Source organism: Podarcis gaigeae (genome assembly GCF_964106915.1).
Source record: "Podarcis gaigeae genome assembly, chromosome: 10".
Classification (NCBI taxonomy): domain Eukaryota; kingdom Metazoa; phylum Chordata; class Lepidosauria; order Squamata; family Lacertidae; genus Podarcis; species Podarcis gaigeae.
Genome location: NC_139686.1, coordinates 24,677,953 through 24,690,224, shown reverse-complemented (window position 1 = coordinate 24,690,224; position 12,272 = coordinate 24,677,953). Strand labels below are relative to the sequence as shown.

At 43.1% G+C, this 12,272-nt stretch overlaps 1 protein-coding gene across 8 annotated transcripts in view; it reads right to left on the bottom strand.

The window, feature by feature from the left end:
* CHST11 (carbohydrate sulfotransferase 11) overlaps window positions 1-12,272 on the bottom strand; it is a 210,127-nt gene that overhangs the window by 133,538 nt on the left and 64,317 nt on the right. The gene's annotated exons all lie outside the window — the stretch shown is intronic.

Below are 12,272 nucleotides of genomic sequence, written 5' to 3'. Positions count from 1 at the left end.
GGTACAATGCACAGAGAGCATTCTCTCTCCCCACCATTCACTTCAGGCTCGTTCCATATTGCTTCTTACCAGTACCAAGTTATTTCTTAGCCAGAGGGAACCACAAACATATAAGAAAGTACAGAAGTCATAACTTTGAAGGTGGGTTTCTTTCTGAATTATTATCTGGGTATTTCAGTACTCAGAAGTGGTGGGGAGGTTTGTATGAAGATTTATTTTATTTTTATTTTACAGGAGTAGCTGTGGGCAAGTCACCACCTCTGAAGCTAAGCTTTCCCTCCAGGGAGCTGTTAGGATATGTGATATGAGGAAGCCTAGAACACGGGAAATGCTTGAGGAGATATTTAAGTGGAGGCTGAATGGGCAGCTGTCCAGGATGCTGTCACTGAAGATTCCTGTATGGAGCGGGAGCCTTGAAGGGACCCTAAGGTCCCTTCCATCTCTTAATATTCTATGATTCTATGGATGGTGCACTAAAACTGAACGTGAGATTTCTCTTTACTGTGTGTGCTGATCAGAAAGCTCCAGGTTATTTTTGTAATGCATTTTATCACACCAAGAGCTGGTTCTCCCTACCTCTCCCAATTTTATCCTAACAAGAGCCCTGGAAGGAAGATCAGGCAGAGAGAGAGAGAGAGAGAGAGAGAGACCTAAGCTTCTCCCCCTCATTTAATCCCCACAACAAGCCTGTGAGGTAGGTTAGGCTGAAAGGCATCATGACCAAGTAAGTATTATGAACCCTGGTCTCCCAGGTCCTAGCCCAGGGGTAGGCAAACTAAGGCCCATGGGCCGAATGTGGCCCAATCGCCTTCTCAATCCGGCCCATGGACGGTCCGGGAATCAGTGTGCTTTTACATGAGTAGAATGTGTCCTTTTATTTAAAATGCATCTCTGGGAACCTGCACAAGCGACACTGACACAAAACCCCACATATATTAAGTATAATAGAAACATCGCCACCCCACCCATCTTCCCATCCCTTTCCCCTTCTTCTTCCTAATTTCTCAACAAATGAAACTGATCTGTAAAAAATGTTATTGGGGGGGGGAGAGAGAGAGACATTGCACATACTTCTGTAAACTAAGAAAATCTTTAATAAAAATACATTTTAAAAAATGCATCTCTAGGTTATTTGTAGGGCCTGCCTACATGAGTAGAATGTGTGTTTTTATTTAAAATGCATCTCTGGGTTATTTGTGGGGCATAGGAATTAGTTCATTTCCCCAAAAAAAATATAGTCCGGCCCCCCACATGGTCTGAGGAATGGTGGACTGGCCCATGGCTGAAAAAAGGTTGCTGACCCCTGTCCTAGCCCAACACTCAAACCTCCACACCACACCAGTTATAGTGGAGAACTGTGTAGATAGTGTTTTGATATCAGAATAAGTCCTTGGTGACCATTTGCTTTTTAAGGATCCCATCTCAGTCTCCGAAATTGGGTGGAAAACCAGGTCTTTGCTGTATTCATCCTTAAAAAATAAATAAATCAGTTTGTGGCCTGCCTGCCTGCTTGCCTGCCTGCTCTGGCATGGAGCTTGCTCAAAAAGAGAAGAGAAGGAGGGCTTTAAAGATAATAGCTGCTTTGGTGACCTATAATTTTAAAGGCATCAATCCAGAAGTGTGGTTAGAATGTGAAAAGGTCACTTGCTGCTGCAGCAGCTGCATCCTGGATCACAACATTTCAGGATCCCAAACAGATACGCAGCCTGAATCAAACTGCAAGTCACTCCTGACAGAGTTTTACTAGAACAAAATTAAAGCAGCACAGTGTCAGGCATTCTCAGGAATTAAAAACTGGAATTGGCAGGGCAGGCCCAGCCCACCTATTAGGTGTGGCAAAACAGCCACCTCAGGCAGCAGAAGCCCCATAGCTGCCGCCGCCCCCAGAGACAGTGCCAGAGAAACGGTGTAGGCATCATCACAGATTTCCAGCGAGATCTTGCCAAAATATTGTGAGATACTGCCCGAAATCGGCACCAATGCCAGCACTGATTCTCTGCCAGTAGGTGGTGTGGCGCTAGTGGTGGCAGAGGCAGAGTGGCACTTCCTGTTTGGCCTGGGGAAGGGCATCGCTCAGGGATAGAAAGCACATCCTTTGCATGCAAAAGGACTATATGGTCACTTCAAACTACTCTCAGCCTTCAGAGGAAACATTGGCAGCCAAGCACTCACAAGAGGCAAGGAAAACTGCATTCAGGCTCCTCTTTTCAGAATGAATACATTCAGCTTTGCATTTGTCAACAGCATGTGAACAGACTCTTGATTGTTACTTGCATGCAAAGGGGATGCATCTGAGCTCCCCGCCTCCAGCACAAACAGGTACAGGCTCTGCTCTCCCTACCACTTGTAATCAGGGACTGGTGCATCATACCATGTCCTAGAGATTACCTGCTCAGTGTAGCTATTTCACTGCCTGCTGTACTTGAGAACTAATCTCGATTTTGCTACTGTGTGACCTCAGTTTAGAAATGCTTTACATATATATATAAAAAACACTAGTGGTTTGGGAGATGCAATTCAATAGCAATGAAACTGTACAACCCTTTGACAGGTAATCATGCATCAATGATTTGGGGGGTTGTGGGGAAATGAATATTCCAAAGTTAGTATTTCATAGGTTCTTTGACAGGGCACACCATTGGAATTGGAAGCAGCTCGCTTCCCTTCGTGGAGTGTTATTTGCCATTTTACTGCTAGACTGCAAGCAACAGGTATTTGCTGTTTCTTTGTGTGTGTGTTTTAAGGTTGTCTTCACAATGAAAATTTGTGAAAACACAAAAGCTGCCTGTTGTGGTCTGGGAGTTGCCAGACATCCAGGAGGCTTTTGTTTTCAGATCAGACTCCAGTGTGTTGTTGTTGTTGTTTAGTCGTGTCCGACTCTTCGTGACCCCATGGACCAGAGCACACCAGGCACTCCTGTCTTCCACTTCCTCCCGCAGTTTGGTCAAACTCAGCTTCATAGCTTCGAGAGCACTGTCCAACCATCTCGTCCTCAGTTGTCCCCTTCTCCAAGTGCCCTCAATCTTTCCCAACATCAGGGTCTTTTCCAGGGAGGGTTCTCTTGTCATGAGGTGGCCAAAGTATTGGAGCCTCAGCTTCAGGATCTGTCCTTTCAAATGACCATTTCCCCATGTGAAAAAAGCACTCAGTGATCACCTTTACCATGTCAATCATGAACAGGTCTATAGATGTGTGTGTACGTGTGTGTGTTGTCAAATTTAAAGAGAGGAGGCAGAGATAGATAGATAGATAGATAGATAGATAGATAGATAGATAGATAGATAGATAGATGATAGATGATAGATAGATAGATAGATAGATAGATAGATAGATAGATAGAGATAGATAGATAGATAGATAGATAGATAGATAGATATAGATAGATAGATAGATGATAGATAGATAGATAGATAGATGTGTGTGTGTGTGAGAGAGAGAGAGAGAGAGAGAGAGAGAGAGAGAAAGAGAGAGAGAGAGAGTTTTTTAAAGAAAATAAAGAACCTCCTTTCCAAAAAAAATTAACTTTAGTAGGATATTTCTGAATAAAAGTAAATCCCTAACTCCTAATTACCATGAAAGAAGATTCACACTGAAACATTCTGGGCTTTTGGATCAAATTTCATACTGTCCCATACAGAACTGTTTCAGATTTATTTTGTTTATGTAGGGTGCCCTACTGTTTCCCACCCCATTATGAGAAACCTTGTTACAACACTATATAAAATAAACAACATTTTTTATTGATTTATCATAAACATGTGGACAAGCTAACACATAACCATACAAACAATAACATGGAACATATTCAGAATAAAAAACAAATTACAGAGATGCAGTTCTATATGATTTTAAGGTGAGTCTGTGTTGCCCACCACAACAAGTAGTGAGCCTTCCAACTTAGACCCTGTTAAAAACAAATCAAGCACCAATTAATATTATGTGCTCATCAATTAATCAACCACAAGCTGACTTGACTAGCCTGATTAAATATCATAAAGCTCAGAGCCTACAGGCTCACAGAGGGTAATTTGTAAATGACCCTGTAATGAAAATAGGCTGTTTTATGTGTGAAATTAGTTGCTTAAAAAGGAAAAGAATGCATTCAATTCAACCGTCTAAAAAAAATTTTTTTAATAGCCTATACAATTACAGTAAAAGCAGTGGATACTAAAATATATAAAAAAGAAGCTTATCTAGATTAGCAAATTTATTGGAGTATGGTTTTAATATGAATCTTAGCAGAAAGAAGCATGGGAAGACTGATGAAGAATTCAACTAAATCTAAATGGATTTTAAAAATGAAACTTAGCTACCAAAGACCAGCGATTATTCTTACTTGCTCCATTTTCGTTAAATGACTGGAGCTGAAAAATCACAGGCGAAAGTAGATGAGACAAACCTAATGTATCTTTGCCTTTAAATGCAAGCTTTTACCACGGTTCTATTTTTTTAAAAAAACAAAAATTGCCAGTGTGAGATAGAAGCAAAAGAAGCCAAGGACGTGGGGGAGATTTGCCCTTCCAGCCCCACTGTGCTTCTGATCAAGATTGGAACCAAACGCCTGCAATCCTCATTGGGCGGTGGTGGGCACACACATGCTCACATCAATAGGAGTTCTCCCCATTCAAAGCAAATTTCAGGCACTGGGCCCTTCTAATGTGGATCAGGACCAGAACAGCTGAAAAATATTTAACCCCACTGCACAGGCTAGGAAGCAGATCCAGATTGCCCCCCTTTCATACACACACAGAGAGAGAGAGAGAGAGAGAGAGAGAGAGAGAGAGAGAGAGAGAGAGGCGCAAAGGTATGTAGCTACCATATTATCTAGCCTAACCTTCAAACTTAAGCATCAGAGAGGCACATGTAGAAAACACATAGACCATTTCCATCACCCTAATGGTAATTACAGGTGGCACATTGCTTGAAAATTTCCCTGTATATCAAAGGCCTACGAAAGCTATGCCTAGGCTTTGCTATACATTTAACCTCAAAATACATGAACATGAAATTGGGACTGGGCTACATTCACAAAGTCATCTGCATGCAACAGATAGCAAAAAATATGGAAGTGGGCCATAGCTCTGAGGAAGTGGTCTCATCGGGGCAGGACTTCGTGGCAGGTGTCCGGAGCCCCATTCATGGAATAGGGAGGGGGCACAAGCACAGCAAGAGTGACTTATCGCATTTTCAAGTAGTAGTAATGAGTTTTCTTATCTGCCCTTCACCCCAAGGCCCAAGGGTGGGTTACGCCAGTGTGGTGTAGTGGTTAAGAGCGGTAGACTCATAATCTGGGGAACCGGGTTCGCTTCCCTGCTCCTCCACATACAGCTGCTGGGTGACCTTGGGCTAGTCACACTTCTCTGAAGTCTCTCAGCCCCACTCACCTCACAGAGTGTTTGTTGTGGGGGAGGAAGGGGAAGGAGAATGTTAGCCGCTTTGAGACTCCTTAGGGTAGTAGTAAAGCGGGATATCAAATCCAAACTCTTCTTACGATGACTTAAAATTCAATATTAAAAACAGATTAAAACAAATTGCTATGCCATCCTGGTTCTCTATAGAAAACAGGAACTATTCACAAGTCTGGTGCTTACACCCACAATCTCAAGTCTCCCTGGAGACATACTTTACTCCCTTTGAGTTCTAGAAGGAGGGGGGGGACCTGTGGTTCTCGAGATGTCATTGGACTGCACCTCCCATCAGCAGCACCCAGCATGACCAAGGTAAGAGGTGATGGAAGTTGGCATTCCCACCCAGATTCTGAAGTGAAAGCATAGCTCTGTGTCTCCAGAGCACCAGCACACCTGTGATTCAATAGCACCTTCACTTCCGATACAAGCAAAAGCAAACATACCCTACCCGTAATAGCTGCATTTGTTAGGGCAAAAGCTGCCAGTGTAATGTAGCTGGACTAGAACCTGGGAGACCAGGGTACAATTCCTCAGTCAACCATAAAGCTAACTGGGTGACCTTGGGCGAGTCACTGCCTCTCAGCCTAACCTACCTCACAGTGTTGAAGGGGGAGAACCATGTACACCACACGGGGCTCCTTGGAGAAACGATGAGATATGAATGTGATAGATAAATAGGATCAGGGGTTAAAGAGTAAACCACAACCTTCTAACAAACTCTTGCTGTCATCTGGCTGGCTCTGCAATGGCAGCACAAGTCATCACAAGTGTCTGGGAAGCCTTTACTTTCATTTTTATTATCATTCTTCTTTTTAAAGAGAGTTTGCAGCAGGCTTTCTTGGCTCAGCCTCACAAAAGGTAGAGAATTGCAAGCTTAATTTGGTTTTAGGCAAGGTTAGATGCCTGAAAAACGGGAGCTTCAAAATCACTGCCCCCACCCCCTTGCTTGGGCAGCCATCCAAGGCAAAATTCTGCAGAGTCAGGACAGGATGGAGCCAAAAGCCTTCACACAACTGCTCTCACTATTCTCTTTAGAGAGCATTGAGATCACTAAGCAAGATCACTAAGCACAGACACCTTGCCAGGACTGTGCTGAGACAAGCAGTTGGGAAGACTGAAAGAACGTTGGCTGCTAGAAAATGATCTGCTGCAGAGGATTAATGGTTCTTCTGTGGGTCCGAGAGACTCAGGGACAGAAATGAGCAAAGGGCAGAGAAGCATCTCTAGGTAAGTGGCAAAGATGGGAACACAAGCAGGAGTAGCATTTCAACTTCCTGCTTGTGGATGGTGCAACAAGCAGAGGCTGCCCCATCAGGCAGTAGCCATTTTGTGGCATGTGCTTTTTAAAGGAAGTACATGAGAAAATACCCCAGCAGGGTCAACCTGACTTGGGCTACAGTCTGAAAATTTTGGAAGTCCCAAATAGGCAACTACACAACTCTTTGAGCCAGTGTTCCCACACCACAGAAACATAGGAAGTGGCCTTGTAAGACTATTTGCCCATCCAGCTCAATACAATCCTACTTACTGGACTAGGGAAACCTCTCCAAGGTCTCTGGTAGAGATCTTTCCCCTGAGCTGCCAACTGGTCCTTTTTGCTGGAGATGTCAGGCTGAACCTAAGACCTTCTGCATGCAAAGCATGGACTAAATGACTCTGTAGCTCAGGGGTAGGGCAATCTATAAATCTACACACGCAATGGATGTGGAAATCTGTCCATTTCAGTTTCTCACTGTTCCATTCTTGCATTCAGTACTCCACATTCCCTTATCAGTTTGTGATTTATTTATTTTTAAAGAAGCCCTCATGAAAATTCATCAGCACATTAGTATAGATTTCTCATAACTTACATATTTTTCTATGCAATTCTGCCTATTGTACACATTTTTGCATGCAAATTTTGCAAAAAATTGTATGTTATTTTCACCAACTTATGGGACATTATCCTAATGTATGCATTTTCATATAGATTACGTACTCAACTGAAGAACCACAAAATTCAGAGAAGTGCAAATGTTCAAAGGATGGCTGTTTTTCAGTTCACATATTGTTTTGGAAAGTGTGAATTAGGCAGGTTTGCCATTAAATATGAACTGAATCCAATTTGTCCCCAATTTCTAACACAAACACACTTTTCCGCCTTGCAAAGTTCTTAAATGCTGGTCCACTGAGGGTCATAGCCTAGGAGTCTCAAGTAAGATGCAAACTGTTTCATAGTTTGCTCTCTTATCATATTTGCTTAAACAGATGTCTTTCCAGCACTACTGATTAGCATTCTGAACAGCAGGATCACTCTCCTTCTATCTACCTTATAGTACATGAAAGGGAATCTCATTAGCAAAACATCAGTAGGTTTACAAACAGCATTAACAATTCCTTCTGCTCATCTAACACCTTCCTTTAAGAATTTCAAGGCACTCTGATGACAAGTAATTAAGTTATGGCATACCCCCAGTGAAAGGGAGAACTCTGATTTTTTATCCATTTATATTACCATTCTGATTAAGAAAAACAAAACAAAACACTGAGCACCATATGTCCGGACCATACTTTCCATTCACCTGCCTTGCAGCAGCAGCAGCAGCTCTCACATCCTGATTAGTACTAGGATACATATTAATCCCATGCAGGTACTGTATGAGCATGTTGCACTTACTTATTATATCCTTTGCTCACAGAAAAGAAAAAAAAACAGCAAGAGAAACCCACAAGTCCCCTTTTGTACAGCAGAGCTAAAGAGCAAGAATAAGAAGAAGAGTTTGGATTTGATATCCCGCCTTTCACTCCCATTCAGGAATCTCAAAGCGGCTAACATTCTCCTTTCCCTTCCTCCCCCACAACAAACACTCTGTGAGGTGAGTGGGGCTGAGAGACTTCAAAGAAGTGTGACTGGCCCAAGGTCACCCAGCAGCTGCATGTGGAGGAGCGGAGACGCGAACCCGGTTCCCCAGATTACGAGACTACCGCTCTTAACCCCTACACCACACTGGGTGCTCCTAGAATGCCACCCTGAGAAGTTTCTGTACCCAGATTGCATTATCTACTTTGGGGGTTCCGCCATTGAGTTTAAAGATGCAATCCCATTCACAATTACTTGCTTATTTATAATTTGGTTGTACTGTAGGACAGTCCACAAACTTGCCTAACATTAATGGATTTTCCCCTGTGAAGTCTTTTTATTTTAAAAAATCTACTCCAGATTCAGAGACCAAATAACCTCCCCTTCTTCTCTCCATTCTCCCTTTAAATAAAAGGAGAGATGATTTAATTAAACTTTAATCCTGTAAATTTGTGGACTATGTAAAGACATCTTATTCAGTAACTGGTGCCAGGATGGAACAAAGATGTAACACGTACCATGAGTCCTTTTGAGTTTATTTCCCCACCATTCTGCCAAGGAGTTCAAGATGGTATTGCAAAGTTCTTCCCCACCCACTTTTATCATCACAATGACACAGCCTGGTAGGTTAGACTTAGACACAGCAATTGGTCCAAGATCATACCACAGACTTCATGGCCATGTGGGGATTAGAACCCAAGTCGTCCCAGTCCCAGTCTAATACTCTGAACACTGCAACAACAAAAAACCTGGTGGTACTTTACAGACTTAACACAACACATGGGCTTTTGTGGAAGGACCTTCCTCCTCAGAGGAAGGAGGAGGAGTGCCAGTGCTTCTGCTGCATTAGCTGTGGCTGTCATGACCCTGGAGCCATATCCCTCATTTTTGAGGAGTGAGGGGAAGGACGTGCAGGTCCAGTCCCACAAATGCTTTCAGAATAACCTGTGAGGCCCACTCAACAGTCTGAAGATGCAGCACCACAATCTCTGACTCAGAGGACTCGACAGCTAAAAACCCAGGAAGACCTGAGGCTCCTCCGAAGTAGGAGACGACTGAAGGAGGCTGGGTCCTTTAAGTAGAGCAGTTTTTTGCTGCTCAGGCGGTGCTAACTATTTGGCTGCACAAGCGCCTGCTGCTGTAGAAAGACTCCGCTCCAGCTTATTTCTTCCTGGAGTAATGGCATAAGAAGAGCCCGGTGGAAGAGGCTCGTCTTGTCCAACATCCTGTTCTCTCAGTGACCAACCGGATGCCTGTCGGAAACCCGCAAACAGGACTCTCCTCTCCTGTGTTTTCCAGAAACTGGTGTTCAGAAGCGTTACTGCCTCCCAATTGTTTCTCAGACCACGACAATGGCAGAGCACCGTGTTTCCCAGAGTACAGCACGAGCCTTGCCTCTTTCCTGAACCTTGCCCCTCTTTGCCTCATGAACCTTGCTAGGCCTCACTTGCCACACCACAGACCCCAACAGTGGCAAAACTGCAGGTGGGGGGTGCGGAAGGCAATGAAGCAGCAGCCCTGCATGCATATGAGGATGCAAGCAACATTAGTGCTGACCTAGTAGGGTAGAGAGACAGTTCCCTTGTCCAGTTTGGGTGGGGGATATAAAAAAAAAGGAAGCACCACTACACTTTGTGTTGATGTATGGCAAGCAGCAATTTTTCCTGGTCTCCATGCCCTTTGAAGAAAGCATGTAATAGGATCTTGTCAGGAAAGGAGAGTCCTAAAATATATATCTTTTCCCCTGTATAACTCTCCATCACAAATATAGTTTATCTGTGAGGGAAAGCCAGTGACTGCATAATTTCATGGTTGACTCATGTTTTAAGTGGTTTCCAAATTAGAGGGAGTTACACAGAAGCATGGAGGTGAAGGTAAAGAAGAAGCTAAAGTGCTCTTAATTATAAGACAAGCAAACAATGAATACAAAGCAATGGCTTTATTTATATCCTCTTCCATGCATGGGGTCAATACCACACGCCTCAGATGCATTTGCTGAATTCTGCCCATACTACAGGAAAATCATCAGGCTCTATCATTTTCAACTCCAATGCATGATGATCGTGTTTCCTGCTCACATTTGGATATTTCCTCCTTAGAAAAAGCAGCACATCCTTTAAAACAGGGTTGGGGAGCCTTCAATCTGCAGCCAGATTAGGCCCACCAATACTATATCCTCACACCAAATGCCATATTTATTTATTTAAACAATTTATATACTGAGTAACTACAATAGCCTCTAAGTGGTTTATAAGGATACAACACAAAAAGTAAACAATCAGTTAAGCTACAAAATCAAACATCAGTTAAAAATCCTGCTGTAAAAAAATATTCAGTAGGTGCTAGAAGTTCAACAGGGAGAGGGCCTGTTTGACCTCAGCTGGAAAGGAGTTCCACAAAATTGGGCCCACAATACTGAGGAACAGGAGTCATGCATTCAAGCCATGAGGGAACACCAACAGTGACTCCACAAAGATCTTCAGGATCATGCAGAGATATAAGGAATGAGGCAGCCCTTAAGGCAGTGTTTTTTCAAACTTGGGTCTCTAGCTTTACTACAGCTCCCATCATCCCTAGCTAACAGGACCAGTGGTCAGGGATGATGGGAGTTGTACTCCAACAACAGCTGGAGACACAAGTTTAAGAAACACTGCCTTAAGGAATCGTGGAGCAAAGTTGTTAAGCAAAGCTGCAAAATAGTGCAGTAACCTTGAGCTTGGCCCTGGTGTGGGGGAAGGCAGTGAAAACTTTTGAGCACCCGAGTTATGTACTGATGAGAGCCTGTCTCCGTCAACAGTCTAGCTGCAGCATTTTGCTCCAATTAGAGCCACCAGACCAGGTCCAAAGGTAGCCCCACACAGAGTGTGTTAAAGTAATCAAGTCTTGAGGTTATCAATGCATAGGTCACAATAGCCAGACTATCCCTGACCAAAATTGCTGTACAATGTCACGAGTGGAACAGGTAAAGTTGGGGTTGCGTAGGTTGCCTGGCAAGCTGGAGTTGCATTCAGTGCCTTTTAAATGTTATGCCAAATGCAAGCCCTGGTGGTATTTGTTCCACTATTTCTGGTGCATGAATAGGACTCAAGAGGCAGCTCTTATGTAAAACATTTGGGTGTATAATTGGTTCAGCAGCAGACCTCCACATGGCAAAACACAAATAAGTATAGCATAACTAAAAGAAACAAAGCTTAAATGTGTTACGTCCATGGAACTATTCAAGCATGTGAATTTTCAAATTAGCATATAAGGATTTGCAGGACCTACTTTTGATAACTACGCCTTCTAATCCTGCAGAATAACTTAAGACATTTTTGTGTTTCAGAAAAATAAAAGGTGGAATAAGATCTACTAAACTTTGAATGTTCCTGGGATTATGAAAATAAAAGCATTGTTAATATACTTGAAGTGTTTTCTCGCCACAGTCAAATTAATAACTGTACTTTCCTTTGACTACTTTAACAAAAGAGAGGGGGAAATAGTCAGATACACTTTTTGGCAGCAAGTTCATGGCCAAAGCAATGCTCCCAAGCTCACACAACAATTTAACAACCTACTGTGAAAGCAAATATAGTCCTAAAATGGAAACAGCTAAGCACCAGATTCCCATGGCCCTGGAATCTCTCTCTTCCCTCTACTAGACTATTTTAAAAAGAATCAGTGTCATCCCTAGAAGGACCAGGACATGGTAGAAATGCAGACATACAATAGTTTTTGAATTACCATCCAATATATGGATTTCCCTCTTGGAGAGCCAATAGGGTCCTGGCTGGCCTTACCTAATGGATGCTTCAAGCTTGCTCCTCCATTGTGTGCAATAGATTGTGAAGAGAAGCCATGCAAACACAGGTATTGTGATTTCTAGGACCCAACCACCCAACTGACCTTGGCTACATTCCTGCCTCTGGCCTCTCAAATCATCATTTGCTGATGTAGCTCTTGACTTCAGCCTGACCTGGGCTACATAATCACAACTGTCACTTCCAGCTGATCACTCAAGAGACTGAATTCCCCATTCAGTTTAA